This window comes from Periplaneta americana, chromosome 4, assembly GCF_040183065.1.
Source record: "Periplaneta americana isolate PAMFEO1 chromosome 4, P.americana_PAMFEO1_priV1, whole genome shotgun sequence".
NCBI classification, from domain to species: domain Eukaryota; kingdom Metazoa; phylum Arthropoda; class Insecta; order Blattodea; family Blattidae; genus Periplaneta; species Periplaneta americana.
In genome coordinates, this window is record NC_091120.1 from 185,865,088 (window position 1) to 185,884,748 (window position 19,661).

The window sequence follows — 19,661 nt, forward strand, 5'->3', positions numbered from 1 at the left end:
AACTTGTGTCAAACACAAACTAGAGATTGGAAACGGGCATTCATTGAAATACAATGCAGTCCCTTAAAACGGTGGAAAATTTTTCCATAGCCATGGATCAAGTCGTAGTGGAACCTTCCTTAGTAGTGACATAGAAATTGAAAACTATTTTCGAGACAAATTTAGGATACTTATCTTTCTCAGATACGAGATCTGCTAGCAACTACTGAAAATCGAACGGGAAACAGTGACAGTGAAAACATTCAATACTTTATTTCGGCCTAAGATTTTATAATATAATTACAAACCATTTTCCAAATTTGAAATTTTTTAAAGTTGAAGCTTTTAAAAAATACATTTGTAAAATTATCCACGATATAATATAATATTAACAAATGTATTTTTTTACCTTTTATTTCTGTCTACTATATTCTGGTTTTTATTGAATATCACTGGCTTCTATCGAATTGTCAATTTATATTAAATGTGTATTTTTCTCTCTTTTTCTCTTTCTTCTTTATTCTTGCTCTTGTGTTGTATTTATTGGTTTGAATTAAGTTACTTACTGTATTTAGTAAAGTGTCCTTGTAAATGTTATGTTATATTATTGACTAAGACTACACCGTACACGAGCCTGGCTCTTACGGTAGTGGCTAGAAACATTTTTGTTTTATAAATGTAATTTGTATTCAGTAGGTAGCTAGTTAAAATAAATAAAATAAAAACATTAATTTTGCTCTCGTCACTTCATGTGACATGGAAATAAGTTTCTTTCGTTTCAAATCATGTTTAACTGACAGACGGGTTCGAAAAATATTCGAATGTATGTAGCCATACACTGTAATGAAATATACAGAGCAGAACTGTAAATTTGATATATTTTTCATGTTTATATATATATATATATATATATGTATATATATGCTATAAAATTACTTGTTTCAACCTACCATAATATTATCATTATGTTGTTCCAGCCAGGAACCACTTTTATAGCAGACCTGACAGTACCTCTGTGCTGGAAGCGGGAGTTTGTTGACATTGGAGTCCGGTCGCTTAGCCACGTTCAAAGACACAAGTCCCCAAGTTCCGAGCTTTGATTATGACACATGTTTATATGACATTTTTTGCTCAGAATGTCTTCGGAAATAAGCTGCGTAAGTGGCAGTAAATCCTCATGAATCACCCTGTATACAGGAGCTCTTGTTTTCTGCATATGCGCAATGTGTTGTAAACGAAACATAAAATAAGGGAGCTCCAAATTTTACATATTTTTGTTACACAAGTTTACTTAAAATGTTCGAAAGGCCTCTCATCGTATAGAAATCTAGGTGCAAGCGCTGATGTCTTATGTGAGACAACCCATTAGTTGCTACGTTTTGAATACTTTTGTGAGAGTCTGTAAAGTACGACGTAACGTCTGACTCATGTTTCACTGATATCTCCCAGACACACTGACAGTCTCGTTTGTTTAGTTTGCTTTCCGCAGCCTACGAGCGAGCAGAATTATGAGGTTAGAAATTCCGTCACAGATTACTACACGTTGGCCACGGTTGCACCTATTTATGGTGACCTCATTTTAAGTAGAACCACATTCAGCTCAAAGTGAGTTCGCTTTATTAACTTGCAGCCAGGAATGATGTCGTTTTGGCTTGCATGTCCAGAAACCTGATTGCAATTTGTACTAGTAAATCTTTAGATTTGCAGAGTGGCAGAAATGTTACTCACGTGTATCGGAGTGTCTCTGATGCAGATGCAGGTGTTAGGAGCCCCATTCAACACCTGCTGTTGCGTTGTTGTACGCTCGAAACCGGAGGCAAGGCTGTTATCTCGTCACCCACTTTATCAAACAAGGAAACTTGACTGGGTGCCAACTATCGCACATATTTGTGTTTATTACAGGCTTGCCATCATTATGAAATGAATTACTGCAGGTGTTAAAATAGGGATTCGGATCAAGCTAAAAATGAATAAGGGTATATGTTGCGTTAATAGCGAAATATAGAGGTTTTATAAAATATCTGCAACTAATACTACCGCTACTGCTACTACGACTACTACTAGTAGGTTTAAAACATTTTCCTAGCAAGATCTCAGCAACTTCTTCTTGCTTGAGTGCTCCATAATTGAAAACCTTCCCTGGAATAAGGATGTTACTTACAAATGGCTTTTAAGAAACCCGCCGCCCTCACATAAGTCCGCTATCGGTCCCCCTCCTGTGTAAGATTAATCCAGTCTCTATCATCATATCCCGCCTCCCTTAAATCCATTTTAATATTATCCTCCCATCTACGTCTCGGTCTCCCTAAGGTCTTTTTCCCTCCGGTCTCCCAACTAACACTCTATATGCATTTCTGGATTCGCCCATACGTGCTACATGCCCTGCCCATCTCAAACGTCTGGATTTTAAGTTCCTAAGTATGTCAGGTGAAGAATATAATGCGTGCAGCTCTGCGTTGTGTAACTTTCTCCATTCTCCTGTAACTTCATCCCTTTCAGCCCCAAATATTCCTAAGAACCTTATTCTCAAACACCCTTAACCTCTGTTCCTCTCTCAAAGTGAGAGTCCAAGTTTCACAGCAATAAAGAACAACCGGTAATATAACTGTTTTATAAATTCTAACTTTCAGATTTTTTGACAGCAGACTGGATGATAAGAGCTTCTCAACAGAATAATAACAGGCATTTCCCATATTTATTCTGCGTTTAATTTCCTCCCGAGTGTCATTTATATTTGTTACTGTTCCTCCAACATATTTGAATTTTTCAACCTCTTCGAAGGATAAATCTCCAATTTTTATATTTTCATTTCGTACAATATTCTGGTCATAAGACATAATCATATACTTTGTCTTTTCGGAGTTTACTTCCAAACCTATCGCTTTACTTGCTTCAAGTAAAATTTCCGTGTTTTTCCTAATCGTTTGTGGATTTTCTCCTAACACATTCACGTCGTTTGTATAGACAAGAAGATGATGTAACCCATTCAATTCCAAACCCTCTCTGTTATCCTGAACTTTCCTAAAGCATATTCTAGAGCGAAGTTAAAAAGTAAATGTGATAGCGGATCTCCTTGCTTTAACTCGCAGTGAATTGGAAAAGCGTCAGATAGAAACTGGCCTATACAAACTCTGCTGTAAGTTTCATTGAGACACATTTTAATTAATCGAACTAGTTTCTTGGGAATATCAAATTTAATAAGAATGTTATATAAAACCTCTCTCTTAACCGAGTCATATGCATTTTTAATGTGTAACTAACACATCTATAATACACGTTTTAGGAGAAATGAAAATAATTTCAGGGAAATATTTCGTTAGGCCTATATTTACCCAGTAGAGCCATTTGACTAATCAAGGATGCAAGTTTATTAAGCTGTTGGATGCAATCATTTATTGTTATAAATGAATGCTTCAAAATTACTTTTTCCACCTGAGTCACATATTTAATTAATTTGACGTTTCATCCTTTTTCCGGGGAGGTCTTCAATTATAGAAACCTGGCAACTAAAAGTACAAATAATTGTCTTCGTAATATTTCACTTCTCCCGAAGAACAGTATAAACATTTTAGGTCTGCAATGTCGTGAGGAATCACTTCCAACTCACAGTTACTAAAGAAACTGAAGGGTTGAGAGCCATAGTGGGCCAAGCGCCATTTATTAAAAACGGAAAAAGCAGGGGTTAAAGTTAAGTGAATACCATAGTTTAATGTAGATTGACATATCATTCAGTTTTAATGTGCGTACTTTATATTAATTGCTACATGTTTCATTAAATTATGGTTCTCACTTAATTTTAAACCTTGTTTCCTTCGTTTTTAATGTTTGGCGCTTGGCCCACTATGGCTCTGAACCCTTCAATTATGCTTGTTTTGTTCCACATATCATCCCAAAAAATTTGTCCAGATGTATTTTTTTCGCTCTGTATATTGTAATTGAAAATTATACAGTAGTGAGGTAACCTTCCACTGTTCTGAGGCTTAGAGTTCGTTCTTTGCTCTTCAACTTTTCTTTGTAAACATTGCGTTTCCTGGTTTATGCTAAAGATCTAATTTTATCTTCAGAAACTGGAAGCTACGAGTTTGTGCGATTTTTCCCCGAATTGAGCCAAGATCATGTTGATTGATTCACACAATTCTGCCGGTCTCTGGGATTTCATCATTACACGGGATATTCACAGTCGAGTTCATTCCAGCATTCTGGAGAAAAACCAGACCACTCAGTTTGAATAACGTCATCTATTCTAGTCTTATATCCACTTTCTCCAAGTAATGTTTGGTTTGGTTAACAAATGTTGAGTTAACAGCATGTTTATTTTTAACGTTTTGATAACCATCTCTTCAAAGTAATTTTATTTAAAACTACCAAAACTTAACTATGACATTTGTTAGTACTATTCCAACTACTCAACAGCAATAGGGCTGAAAAGTTGTGGAAAACAACAAAAAATTCGACAAAATTCAAATTTTAACTGAACTTCTTTCCATTTTCAGATTATGTCCTGGATACCTAGGAGTTTCGTTTGATCACTCACTCTATTAGAATCAGCAATTTAGGGCGATGAAATATTTACTTTCTTACTTACTTACTTACTGGCTTTTAAGGAACCCGGAGGTTCATTGCCTCCCTCACATAAGCCCGCCATTGGTCCCTATCCTGAGCAAGATTAATCCAGTCTCTATCATCATATCACACCTCCATCAAATCCATTTTAATATTATCTTCCCATCTACGTCTCGACCTCCCCAAAGGTCTTATCCCCTCCGGCCTCCCAACCAATACTCTATGTGCATTTCTGGATTCGTCCACACGTGCTACATGCCCTGCCCATCTCAAACGTCTGGATTTAATGTTCATAATTATGTCAGGTGAAGAATACAATGCGTGCAGTTCTGTGTTGTGTAACTTTCTCCATTCTCCTGTATCTTCATCCCTCTTAGCCCCAAATATTTTCCTAAGCACCTTATTCTCAAACACCCTTAACCTGTGTTCCTCTCTTAAAGTGAGAGTCCAAGTTTCACACCCATGCAGAACAACTGGTAATATAACTGTTTTATGAATTCTAACTTTAAGATTTTTTGACAACAGACTGGATGATAAAAGCTTCTCAACCGAATAATAACAGGCATTTCCCATATTTATTCTGTGTTTAATTTCCTCCCGAGTGTCATTTATATTTGTTACTGTTGCTCCCAGGTATTTGAATTTTTCCACCTCTTCAAAGGATAAATTTCCAATTTTTATATTTCCATTTCGTACAATATTCTGGTCACGAGACATAATCATATACTTTGTCTTTCCGGGATTTACTTCCAAACCTATTTCTTTATTTGCTTCAAGTAAAATTCCCGTGTTTTCCCTAATCGTTTGTGGATTTTCTCTTAACATATTCAAGTCATCCGCATAGACAAGCAGCTGATGTAACCCATTCAATTCCAAACCCTCTTACTCACTAAAAACGTTTAGTCTCAATTCAATGAAAATTCCTGTATAATTGCAATCAGTGAATTAACGGCTATTGTTGCGTTGGGAGAGACATCTAGTATTGATCATTAGAAACTCTATGACGTGCCGTTTCAAGTGATATGCATGTCATTCATGGGCGAGTCGTGATTGCAGAGATATAGGGCTTTGAATTTGAGTCCATCTTTTTGATACACTTTTTGTTTAATGCTTTACACAACGGACCTATGTACTTAGAGTCGACGGCAATTCGGAAGGCGGTAGTCTGCTAGCGTTTGCGTCGAGAGAGGCAGATAGAGAGAGCAAGGCAGCGTACAACATTGCCACATCGTACTTCACGCGCACGTGCAATACAAATAGGACAGCAGAGAATTTAAATTATCAAAAGACAATAATGATCTTAGCCGTTGATCACTGTAAGCATGACACCAAACAAACCCTCTTTCCTTCACTAACAATATTCTTTGCACGGTTCTCAATCCCACACCACATGCTTCTGCAGTCCTTTCTTGCGCGTTGGCAACGTTGCAGCCAGCATCAAGATGGCCGGCAGCGTTCTGCTCGTCAACGTTTTTAAAACAGTTCTACACCTTAAACACTATTTTTCGCATATATATTATTTTAATGTACCGAATACATATGATATTTCCATGCAGATATTCTGCGTCATCATATGATGAAAGAGTAAAGGAAGGGAGAAAAATTATCTCCGGCGCCGGGATTTGAACCTGGGTTTTCAGCTCTACGAGGTGATGCTTTATCCACTAAGCCACACCGGATACCCACCCCGGCGTCGGACAGAATCGTGTCAGATTAAGTTCCAATTCTTGTGTATCGGATCCCGGCCAACTAGTCACTCATAACGAGTGCACCTCAGCACATGTGTGGACTTCAGTCCTACATTCATAGACATCTATGACGTAGTGCAGAGGGCGGCCACTAGAGGGAACCCAAGAGTTGGAACTTAAACTGAGACGATTCAGTCCTGCGCCGGGGTGGGTGTCTGGTGTGGCTTAGTGGATAAAGCAACAGCACGTAGAGCTGAAAACCCGGGTTCAAATCCCGGTGCCGGAGAGAATTTTTCTCCGTTCCATTACTCTTTCATCATACAATTTTTCGCGCCTGCCTGTGCAATACTTGTCTTTTTACAGTCTCTTCTTCCATTTATTTATCTTACACATACACAGTAAATGTTAGTTTTACTTACTCAATGTATTGAAACATTCACATGTAAACAAACGAACTCGGGAAGTACTTGTTACAGACTGATTCCGATTGGTTCTACTGTGCAAGCTTGTGACGTCACATGCCAGAAATGCTACGGCGCATATAGCAGCCGACCGCCTTCCGAACTGCCGTCTAGTCTAATTGATGTATACTCAAACATATTTTTCATCGTACGCCACTGCTTGACTAAAGACTAGACGGCATTAAGCTTCCGATCATCGTACGTGGTGATGGTTAATTTGTGTTGGCAACATCGCGGAAACCTGTCAGAGTCGTTCTTCCTGCGATTCCATTATAATAAACATTTAATCTGTTTCTGGATGTCTTCAGATGTCTGTAACTTCAGGCTTCACAATATGTGTTGAAAATTAGTATATGCTGACATAATTTATGTGTTTTATGTGGTGTTTGTATGAAGTTGAGGGGGAACGAACTAAGTACATAAACGATAAAAAGAAACAGTTGACGACATATTTTCTCAGTGCTCATTTTAACTATACATCATGTCTGAAAGACGTTTAAAGCTTGTGGTTTGTTCAGACAACTCAAGACGATGTAAAACAGATTCCTTCGGAATGCAAGTCAAACTGGATATAACCTGAAATAAGTAGCACAGCTTAGTTGTACGTAATAAGCCAACAGAAACCGCTGCAGAATCGCTTCCAAATTTAACTGCTGTTGAACTTCGTACAAACGTTGTATTTTTTTTGACAACAGTTATAGAATTCTTGTCTGCATTGTCTGAGTGTATCTATCGGAGCAGATGACATCAGTTCAGAAGGGCGAAAAGGAAATTAATTCTTCATAGTGATAAAATTTTCGTCTTACTAGTCATATTTTTAGCTTACGGACTTTGCCAAGTTTTGTAATCCTACTGATATAATTACTACTCATCCCTTGTCCCGTACGGGCTGAAACACGCGGCAGGTAGATTGCTCTGCGAGCGGGTTACCTTTCTTCCCCTACTAGAACGCACCGAAAGAGGGGTAGCTATGCAAAGGTTGTCCATGCATAGGCCTACGTTAAGTGCAGCAGCGATATATAGAACAAAGAGACATACTGTTCTTAATATGTGGAGAACATTGAATTATTAAGAAATGAAGTATTCAGAGAATGTAAATGGAAATGATTCAATACAAATTAGAGCTCTTCTGTCGCCGCCATTCCGCAAATCCAGGAAATTTGCCTCCAGAGCTGTAGCTAAATTTAACTGATCTTTCACATACTGCACTACTGAAATGTATGTAAAATGGCAAGGACTAATTTAGCTCTTACAATTCCTTAAACTATGAACTGTGTTCGAGGATTCGTAAATTTGCAGCGAAAATTAATATATTACGATTTTCACCAGCATATAAATACCGGTAGGTTTTCATGGATCTAACAAAGCCAAGATTAAAGCCGAAGTATTCGATCATGATAAACACCCAATGCTTAGATTTGCTTCTTTAAATAACATCTTGCAGGACGTTATAAGGGTAGTGTGGAGCGGAAATCGAAGAAGAATTCTGGCGAAATTTTATTCTAAAAGTTTTATTTTCGCATATCAGTACTGCTATTATGACGACAATGATGTAATACTGCAGCAGTTTCGAAAGTTGTTTACGTGAACGCAGGTATTTTTAAGTTATTGAATCCGTATTGTACTGTACAAGGAACATTTTGTTAGTTATACGAGATCGTACATATACAACGTCTTCTGCTGTGAAATAATTGTATTGCATTTATTCAAAATATGTAAACAAAAGTATAAAGAGTTATTGCACCTCCACTTCATAATGTTAATTTTGTTCACCCTTATCTCTTGGTCGCTCTTCGCCTAACCTGAACAACCTACAATCCTAGTTTATCAGTCTTGACCATTGTAATTGGGCTTTGCCTGTTATGTTCAATAGCAAATAAATAGATAGATAGATAGATAGATAGATAGATAGATAGATAGATAGATAGATAGATAGATAGATAGATAGATAGATAGATAGATAGATAGATAGATAGGTAGGTAGGTAGGTAGGTAGGTAGGTAGGTAGGTAGGTAGGTAGGTAGGTAGGTAGGTAGATAAATAGATAAATAAATTGATAAATATATAAATAAATAGATAAATAAATAAATAGATAAATAAATAAATGAGCAAGTAAATAAATAAATAAACAAATAAATAAATAAACAAGCAAGTAAATAAATAAATAAGCAAGTAAATAAATAAATAGATAAACAAATAAATAGATAAGTAAATAAATCAATAAATAAATAAATAAACAGATAAATAAATAAATAAATAAATAAATAAATAAATAAATAAATAAATAAATAAATAAATAAATAAATAAGTAAATAAATAAATAAGTAAGTAAATAAATAAATAAGTGACTAAATTTATAAATGAGTAAGTAAATAATTAAATAAATAAGTAAATAAATAAGTAAAAAATAGATACATAAATAAATAAATAAATAAGTAAGTAAGTAAGTAAGCAAGTAAGTAAATAAATAAATAAATAAATGAGTAAGGAAGTAAATAAGTAAATCCTTTTTATGCTAGGATGTAACTTCGGTTTCAGAAAATTAGATAAAATCTTATTCCTCCTCTTCTAAGACCAATATGGAACGAACCTCCTAGAGCAGTGTTTGTAACAATTTTTGTGTGAGATCGTGCGTATTTGCTTGTTTTCCGCACAGAACCAATACGCGGTAAGTGTGAAATACCACTTTCAGTATTCCCAACGTAACACACATAACAATTTCCCTCTTCTTACCGCTTAAGCACGACATTCATTTTACTGCTTTAGGCTTTTAACATATTATTTTTAGAGACGTTTAACATAGTAATGATTATAAATTATAATGCAATTTTACCTAAATTGCAATGTTAATTATTGTTTTTAAATATTTGCAAAAATTAAGTAAAGTCTACTACTCCACGAAACTTATTGCATTCCTGATACAAGTAACATTAAGGAAGCCGTGAAAAAATCAAGAAGATTCCAGATGCCGATGTTATTACTGCAATATGTTATATAAATAATATTGTTAAAATATTAAAATGAAAAATAAATCATTACATAACCTTACCGTTTGTTTTAAGTTCGCATTTATAGACTGGGGGGGGGGAAGACAGACGTATATCACGGCCTGCTGGAGTATAGTAAACACAGAAAACATTTTAAAGCAACAATGTTGAAGAAAGATATTTTGGATTTCCGAAGTTGCCGCCATTAAACAGAAACCAAAATGGAGATTTCATTGCAACTAATTAGAAATTCGTCTTTCAGGTATGTAATAAACGATCTTCGCACAAAATAATGTACGATACACGAGCGGTACGTTTGTTTTCATGTTCTCGGAAATTAAAAAAGCTCAACTACGTTTCGCTTTTTCAATCTTTTCCTCGACCATGAAAACGTCAACATACCGCTCTTGTAACGTATATTACTATTTTCTTACATTTTAAAATATTTTTTGTTTGTTTTCTTTTTTTGGGCATTGTTGCATTTTTGTACCGGTATTTTTATTTTAAATATACGCAAAAGTAATAAAAAGGCGTATTTCAGGCAAAAATATAGTTTCTAGGGATTTATAGGAGTTTAAGTTCATTTAGGCGTCTTGGGTCCTATAGAACTTAATACGTAAGGGGAACATGTGTCCACGAAACGTAGAGATATCTGAATAACATAAGTCCAGGGCATATTAAACAAAATAGGTACGGAACTAGAAATCCGTTCCCTAATAATCACTAAGCAACTAAATTAATTATTGAAGAAAAATGAAAGTAAAATTAAGGAGATCCGAATTGAGGACTTCATGCTAACCATCTATGACGTCAGTCACTCGCTCTGCCTCTGATCTAGTGACAGCTGCAGTCTATCCCTGCTTAAGAAACCAAATCACCGCAATGCTTTTTTCTTTGAGGTTAATGGTTGACTGTGTAAGCCTGTAATCTACATAAGCGTGTAAGAATCTACTTTTTAAATATCTTACAACTTAGTAGGTTTTTTATATAAAGTATCAATTTTCCAGATAATGACTTCTTCTTGTCAGAAACCCGACGTGCCTTACGCCACTTCATGATAGTAATGCTATGTATTAATTTAAAGAATGTATTTTTTTCAAGAAGTACAGAAGTTTAGTTTCTAGCCTTTGTTGCAGTCATAATCTTCAAAGAGTCTGTAATGTTTATTTTGGTGAAATGCAAGAATAGACAGGAAAGGGTATCCCAAGGTGAATGTATATAAACCGAACGCTTCTGTCTGGGTTTAAAGCGATGGATTCATGCCCGAGAGATCTGTGTTTCGATTCTCTGTGCGAATAAAAAATGAAGTTATTAAAATTAATTAGGACAATACGAGATTACTGCATTAAAATCGCAATAAAACTTGCCAGCCACCTACTTTCACTTGTCAACTCGTTAAACAATATTTTTAAACATAGTTACTTCATTTAAATGTCCGCTGATTTCAACGGTTGCCTTAGCGATCAACGGCAGTACAGCTTTTCTGATTCACCTGTACTTGACCGCCTGCCATGAACTTCTACGAATAATGTATTTCCTCTGCTCATAGATAAATCTTTTAAAAGTGATTGCTCAAATTATAGAAACTGTCACAATTCTTCTGAGGAATGTTAATGAATCGAAAGTGGTTATTTTGCTGCTACTGTTTAAGAATGGTACTTACTTCATTCTTCGTGACGACACAGTTCAAAATGAAATTTTGTCCTGCAGCTGCACATGAGAATACGAAGGTACATACATACATACATACATACATACATACATACATACATACATACATACATACATACATACATAAATGCACATATACATCCACACATACATACATACATACATACATGCACACATATATGCACACATACATACATACATAGCCTACATACATACATACACACTTACATACATTGCCTAATACATACATATACACATACATACATACATACATACATACATAGCCTACATACAAACATACACATACATACATACATACATACATACATACATACATATATACATACATACATGTTAAAAAAATGTTATATTTTATTTAACGATGCTCGTAACTGCAGAGGTTATATCAGCGTCGCCGGATGTGCCGGAATTTTGTCCCGCAGGAGTTATTTTACATGCCAGTAAATCTACTGACATGAGCCTGTCGCATTTAAGCACACTTAAATGCCATCAACCTGGCCCGGGATCGAACCCGCAACCTTGGGCACAGAAGACCAGCGCTATACCAACTCGCCAACCAGATCGACTACATACATACATACATCCATACATACATACATACATACATACATACATACATAGTGTTCTGTCTAAGGCAGGTCTTCCACTGCAAACGCAGCATTCTCCAATCTTTTTCTATTTTCTGTCTTCCTCTTAGTCTCCGCATATGACCCATATGTCTTAATGTCTATCATCTGATATCTTCTTCTGCTCCGAACTCTTCTCGCGTTCACCATTCCTTCCAGTTCATTTTTCAGTAGGCAGTTTCTACTCAGTCAATGATCCAAACAATTTCTTTTCCTCTTCCTGATCAGTTTCAGCATCATTCTTTATTCACCTACTCTTTCCAACACAGCTTCAATTCTTATTCTGTCTGCCCATTTTACACGCTTCATCTTTCTCCATATTCACATTTCAAATGCTTCTAGTCGCTTCTCTTTACTTCGTATTGTACCAACTAAAAAAAGCTTCAGAATGAAATGATGATCCTGAATAGTTCATTCTTTATCTGTAATATTCTTTTACCCTTAAAACTAAAGAATAATGATACTTTTCAAACAACTTCAAATTAGTGTAACTCTGAAAATATTGAGATTAGGACAAATGTTTATATGACATTTTTTGCTCAGAATGTCTTCGGAAATAAGCTCCGTAAGTGACGGTAAATCCTCGTGAATCACTCTTCTTTGTTCACTGTTTAGTTTTCGGAAGCATATTTGGAACTGGGTAGGTTAAAGGAAGTATAATAATAATAATAATAATAATAATAATAATAATAATAATACTTACTTACTTACTGGCTTTTAAGGAACCCGGAGGTTCATTGCCGCCCTCACATAACACCACCATCGGTCCCTGTCCTGAGCAAGATTAATCCATTCTCTACCATCATATCCCACCTCCCACAAATCTCTTTTTGTATTATCTTTCCATCTACGTCTCGGCCTCCCTAGAGGTCTTTTTCCCTCCGGTCTCCCAACTAACACTCTATATGAATTTCTGGATTCGCCCATACGTGCTACATGCCCTGCCCATCTCAAACGTCTGCATTTAATGTTCCTAATTATGTCAGGTGAAGAATACAATGCGTGCAGTTCTGTGTTGTGTAACTTTCTCCATTCTCCTGTAACTTCATCCCTCTTAGCTCCAAATATTTTCCTGAGAACCTTATTCTCAAACACCCTTAACCTATGTTCCTCTCTCAACGTGAGGGTCCAAGTTTCACAACCATAAAGAACAACCGGTAATATAATTGTTTTATAAATTCTAACTTTCAGAGTTTTTGACAGCAGACTGGATGATAAAAGCTTCTCATCCGAATAATAAAAGGCATTTCCCACATTTATTCTGTTTAATTTCCTCCCGAGTATCATTTACATTTGTTACTGTTGCTCCAAGATATTTGAACTTCTCCACCTCTTCGAAAGATAAATTTCCAATTTTTATATTGCCATTTCGCAGAATATTTCCGTCACGAGACATAATCATATACTTTGTCTTATAATAATAATAATAATAATAATAATAATAATAATAATAATAATAATAATAATAATAATAATAATAATAATAATAATAATGACAACAAATAATAAATAATAGAAATCTAAGTTAATGATATTACTGTATAAGACTCGTTAAGCCTTTTCTTGGAATATGAATCACTATTGTCTTCAAATTTCCGAGTAAGCTGAAGCAGACAAGTCTAGTGAACTTTGTTCCATTAACCCTGTCGCCAGTGTCTCTTATTTTTGTAGTTGGCAACCTGACTGTGGTAAAACCACAAAAGAACTACAAGAACATTGTATCTGGCCTGCCACGAGCGATGTCAAGTTCCTGTTAGATCCATCACATCCGCAGAGCGACACTCCCTTGTTTATCTTGAGGACTAATTAAGACTGCGAGTGATTAATAGCCGAATATGTGTGCAAAACCTAGTAATGTACGTGCAAATCTGCAGTAAATTTTCTAAATTAGTACTATAAATATGTAACTGCAGTAAATTTAGAATAAAGTAAACAAACCTATATTCTGCAATGGTTGTATGATAATACAATGTATGGTGATGTATTGATATGTATGTGGCAAGTCCACGGTGATGTACGCCATTAGAGGTCTCTATTCGATTCCCGGTTAAACTGGGAAATTTTCATTCTAAAATTTATAACACGGATTGAAAACTTCTGAAAAATTTAAGTTTTGAAGATATCTACATAAATTACTTTCCAAAATTAATGTGATCCTAGCCGTTGCGGAAATAGAGAAATACAAAAATAATATTATACTAAGATACGTTTATTTCTCTCCTTAGTAGAAGATAAACGAAATTCGGAATATGTATGATAAGAACTTTCTGGTGTTACATTTTAACGTACCTTGTTAACATGTCTGACCTATTTTGGGGCATCTTCAGAACTGGTCGTTGTTGGTTTTGGCGCCTCTTGTTTTCTGTGAGGGTGCGTTCTAGTGTAGAGTCAAAGAGTGTGTGTGTTTTGAAATTGAGTTGTGTGTTGAGAATATCGTTGGGGTGTGTTTTCGTGTGTCTGTATATTTCATATTGTTCTAGTGTGTTGAGTTTCTGGCTTTTTGGTTGGATGTGCAGTATTTCCATGTCTGTGTTGATGTCTCTGTAGGTGTGTTTGGCATTTGTGTTGTGTTCTGCATATGTGGAGGTGTTTTGTAATTTTGTTATGGCTGTGATGTGTTCTTTGTAACGTGTTTGAAATGATCTGCCTGTCTGTCAATACACAAACAACACAAACAAACAAATACAACCACACAGGCGTATACAAACTCAAATGTAACACCTGCAACAACTTCTACATAGGACAGACAGGCAGATCATTTCAAACACGTTACAAAGAACACATCACAGCCATAAGAAAATTACAAAACACCTCCACATATGCAGAACACATCACAAATGTCAACCACACCTACAGAGACATCAACACAGACATGGAAATACTGCACATCCAACCAAAAAGCCAGAAACTCAACACACTAGAACAATATGAAATATACAGACACACGAAAACACACCCCAACGATATTCTCAACACACAACTCAATTTCAAAACACACACACTCTTTGACTCTACACTACGAACGCACCCTCACAGGAAACAAGAGGCGCCATGACCAACAACGACCAGTTCTGAAGATGACCCAAAATAGGTCGAAACATATTAACAAGGTACGTTAAAATTTAACACAAAGTTCTTATCATACGTATTCCGAAGTGATACAGTGTTAAAAGTTGTGTAATCAAGATGTATAAACGAAATTGTATTTTAAGAAAACTTTTAGATTATTATTGTGTTTAAAAATACCTTGGAAAGGAAAGAAACAGAAAATTTGTGAAAAATGTAAAATATCGTTATAGTTTAGATGAGATTATAGTTGACAAACGAAAATAATAAAAAAAAAAAAACACTTAGAAACTACAGACAAACATCGCCTCTCATTAATGGTTTATCGATATCTACAGTACGATTATTTAGTCTGTCGTGCTCACCTCCATTAACCAAATTTGAGAACCTTTGAATAAATATTCAAGAGATGAACAGGCCTACGGAATACTTTTTTTCTCGCATGCTTAGCAAAGTCGGTCTCAGTTTGAAATTAGTTTACATATTTCTTTCTCCTCTCAAAAAAGAATAAATAAATGACATTTTTTCGGTGATAATTTTGATTTTCTGAAATATTTCTTCTTTTGGCCATAATGCCCTAATATTAGGGAAAAATACGAAATAATTGAGACGTTTCCTGGAATAACTTAACGCACATTACTCGTTTTTCCTTTTCCAGCATATATAATCCTTAACGACACATTTCCCTCTTGACAAAACATCATTTCCGTCCAACAAATACAGCGCTCTCTTGAAACATTTGAATGTCGTTCTGCGCAAACCTGGTGCTATACGAGATCTAAAATATTTAATACTCTGTAAGTCAAGTTCAAGGTTTTATAGTTAAGTTCTTGTTCCAGAGAACGCCTTAATTGTGGAAAATCTATAACAATTATCTCGGTATTAATTATTTTAACTAAATATATACGAGACGAGAATTCTATTGATCTGTAGATAATTAATTGGCTCTTAGAACAGGATTGTGATCTTTGGGACCTTTGTAACTCTTTCTTGGCACGGACGTCTATTATCGAGGTGTTTAGTTATTCTCTGATTCTGGACCTGCAATGTTAAATACAAACATCTGATCGTAAATAAGTGGACGTGCTAAAATAAAAGTACATTGAGAGGTGCGGTGACCTTAGAGGCCATTCAACCGTTGTTTCTTGGTCGATAGCCAAGTGTCTGAAGAATGATTATATTTGTACACAGAATACTACAATAAAGTACTTGATCGCAATGATACGACTTTTCTTGAACAATAGTGATTATTTAATTTGGACAATATATTTTTCTTATGTAATTGAACGTTTCAGTTTAAGATTCATTTTATAGAACGGATATAGCGTAACTTCTCATACAATTTACGTAATAACTAATAAACTAATATACAGTGGAGCTTCGTTTCTTGAAACTGAAATGATTGTCTCAACGACGATATCCGAATCCTTTAAGGGGGTTTATACAGTAAGAATCATGAAAATTAATTAACTTTTATGTCTCAATCGATAGAGTATATTTTTCTGTATGTATTTCCAAATTTTCAGATACAAATTCCAATAATTAGCGTCAATATTAATTAATTAGGTGTGAAAATAAGATATTTCACAAAAAAATCTATAAGTTCTCGCGATACCTTACGAGTTAAATCAGTAGAGAAAAGGGCACGACAATCAACATTGGAGGTCAGAAAAACTAGGAGAAGATTAAAAATGAAAGAACACACTCAGCATATTGACAACAGGGAGGGTGTAACATACGCAGCTGGTGCTTTTGAGTGCAGGATGTAAGTACAAGCATGTCCCAACTTTAGACTCATTTTCCCAATAATTATATTTTTCGATACAAAAAACCTGATATCTCAAGAACTGTCTCTCTGATTTTATTCAAATTTTGTATAGACCTACTTATCTTTTGTAATAATCTCTAGAGGTGGGACCAATGGTTAAATTTGAATGAAAAATGAGCAATTTTCTACTAAAAATACATTTGAAAAGAAACAAATTTTCTAAATTAAAATTTAAATCTGTAAGGGCCGTATTCATAGACATTTTTAGCGCGGGCTTCCGGTGGATGATCAGCGTTTTTCGTATTCATAAACCAGTGTTAGCGATAGGATATGATTTGAATTCTGTGCTAGTAACCAGTGGATAGCCGGGGCTAGCTTAGTACGCTCGTAGCGCGTGCTGCGAAATGTCTATGAATAGCACCCTAAATTTAATATCAAGTCAGCTGTGATGTTCACTGAGGACCAATCTTTAAATTATGATTTTAGATTTCAGGAAAACAATATTAAAGGGCTATTATTTTCTCAGTTTAGATTAAATCATGTGTTTTGTGAGACTTTTTTTTTTCTTGAAAAATTCAAACTTTCAAACATGTTCGTGGTTACTAGATGTGTTATAATATATACAATTGAAGCTAAAATCATGTATTGTATTGTATTTATTAACATTTCATGATATTCGTACATTGGTTCACAGCTAGAATATAGAACAAGTCAAAAACTTAATATTACTATAAAGTCTTAGGGCCGTATTCATAGATATTTCGCAGCACGCGATACGAGCGTACTAAGCTAGCCCCGGCTATCCACTGGTTACTAGTACAGAATTCAAATCATATCCTATCGCTAACACTGGTTTATGAATACGAAAAACGCTGATCATCCACCGGAAGCCCACGCTAAAAATGTCTATGAATACGGCCCTTAATTTATAGTCACAGTATAGTTGAAATATATACAGGAGAGGTTTACAATGTAGTCTATTAGTACAACAGAATTTCATGAAGCGTCGTTGAATGTCATGAATTTACCTACAGAATAGAAGACGTGAGAAATTAGTTACTGCTTTAATTTGGCCCTAAATAATCTTATGTTTTGAGTTTCATTTTTTATATCGATAGGGTCCACACCTGTGGAGTAACGGTCGCGCGTCTGGCGGCGAAATCAGGTAGCCCGGGTTCGAATCCCGGTCGGGGCAAGTTACCTGGTTGAGTTTTTTTCCGGGGTTTTCCCTCAACCCAATACGAGCAAATGCTGGGGAACTTTCGGTGCTGGATCTCGGACTCATTTCATCGTCATTATCACCTACATCTCATTCAGACGCTAAATAACCTGAGATGTTGATATAGCGTCGTAAAATAACCCAATAAAATAAAATAAAATAAAATAAATAAAATATATCGATAGGGAGGCTATTAAACATTTTTGCTGTCATATAACGCACTCCTTTTAACTTGTAGTAAAAGTGTGCAAAAATAAAAAACATCAAGTGGTAGTCCAGTTATTTAATATTTTGTAAAAAGTGCAGCCGCTACTGTATGAAATGCCTTAAGTCTGTGTTGTAGCCATATTTTGTTCAAAGAATAAAATGCATAAACTTCTTTCTTTTAGGGTATAACTTTCAACTGAGTATCATGTTGGAATGGAATGGAATTTACGGGAAGGGGCACTATATCCCAGTACTGCGACCTGTTACGATCTATTGCGTTAATCTTCAAGCTAGGCACATACCAAACCCGCACCGGCTGATTACACTAAGGTTCGCTGCGTACCCAGGTTTTGAGCAGGCAACCCCCCCTCGTCCCTAGTCCAGTCCTCTCCGTCGCCAAACGGCGATCTGGAACGATAACGAAATGGAGAAATGGTGACGGAATGATGTAGGTGCCCAATACGGGAAAAAAGGGAGAACCTCGAGAAAAATCCCAACTGCGACCTTGTCCGCCACAAGTGTCACTATGGATTTTTCAATGAAAAATCCCAGGCCTAACCGGGACTCGAACCCCGGTCGCCTGAGTGTCAGACCGGAGATCTGACCACAAAACAGTGTGTCAACTCTCACCTTACACTCAGGCAAGCAGTGACAGAGTATTAAAATGAAGGCAACCAGATATCTTTTGTTTCGTCTTTTAGCACTCTGACGCCCACGACCAAGATAAGCCACTTGAAACTCAACGTTCAGTCACCGGCAGAGATACAATAAAACATCTGTAAGCAGGGGTTTGCTAAAGCCACATTTCAACGTATGCACCCGCATTCTCTACACATTTCTATATCTACTAATTTATTACATATGGCCAAATACAGGGACATAATTTTATTTTTACTTCAATTTTTATTGTACCTGAGTTTTTGAATGTACTTCACTCCCACCCCCTCTACTAGTGAACTTGCAACCGTTCTCCACACAGAACCAAGCGTATACAGTCAAAGTCGCCTTGCGGTCATAGTAAACACAAACAGTACTGAGTTAGTGAGTATAGTATGTTCCAGAAATATGTTCGCTTTCAATATATTGAATCATATTCTCGTACAGGTATCTCGTCGTTTGACTATGTCACATCCCGGTTTTCCCCAACGGCTTCTGTAAAGGGTAGTAGTTGGGCTATCTTAGCTCTTTTCTGAAAACATTAATTTCTGTCAGGAATTGTTCGGTCTACATAATATTATACAACTGTTTAAAATAAATAAAAGGGCCTCGTTAATTAATTAACTGGCACGTGATTTCCATCCTTTCTACGACCCTGCGACAAAACCACTTGGACGAACAGTAGATAGAATGTCTGAGTAATTTTATCTTTTCGGATCGGGCAGAAGTGAAGATTGAATTTACAGCA

The 19,661-nt window shown here is 35.8% G+C and overlaps 1 protein-coding gene across 1 annotated transcript in view; it reads left to right on the forward strand.

Annotated features, from left to right (window-relative positions):
* LOC138698523 (uncharacterized) overlaps positions 1-19,661 on the forward strand; it is a 598,444-nt gene that overhangs the window by 80,528 nt on the left and 498,255 nt on the right. The window lies entirely within an intron of this gene.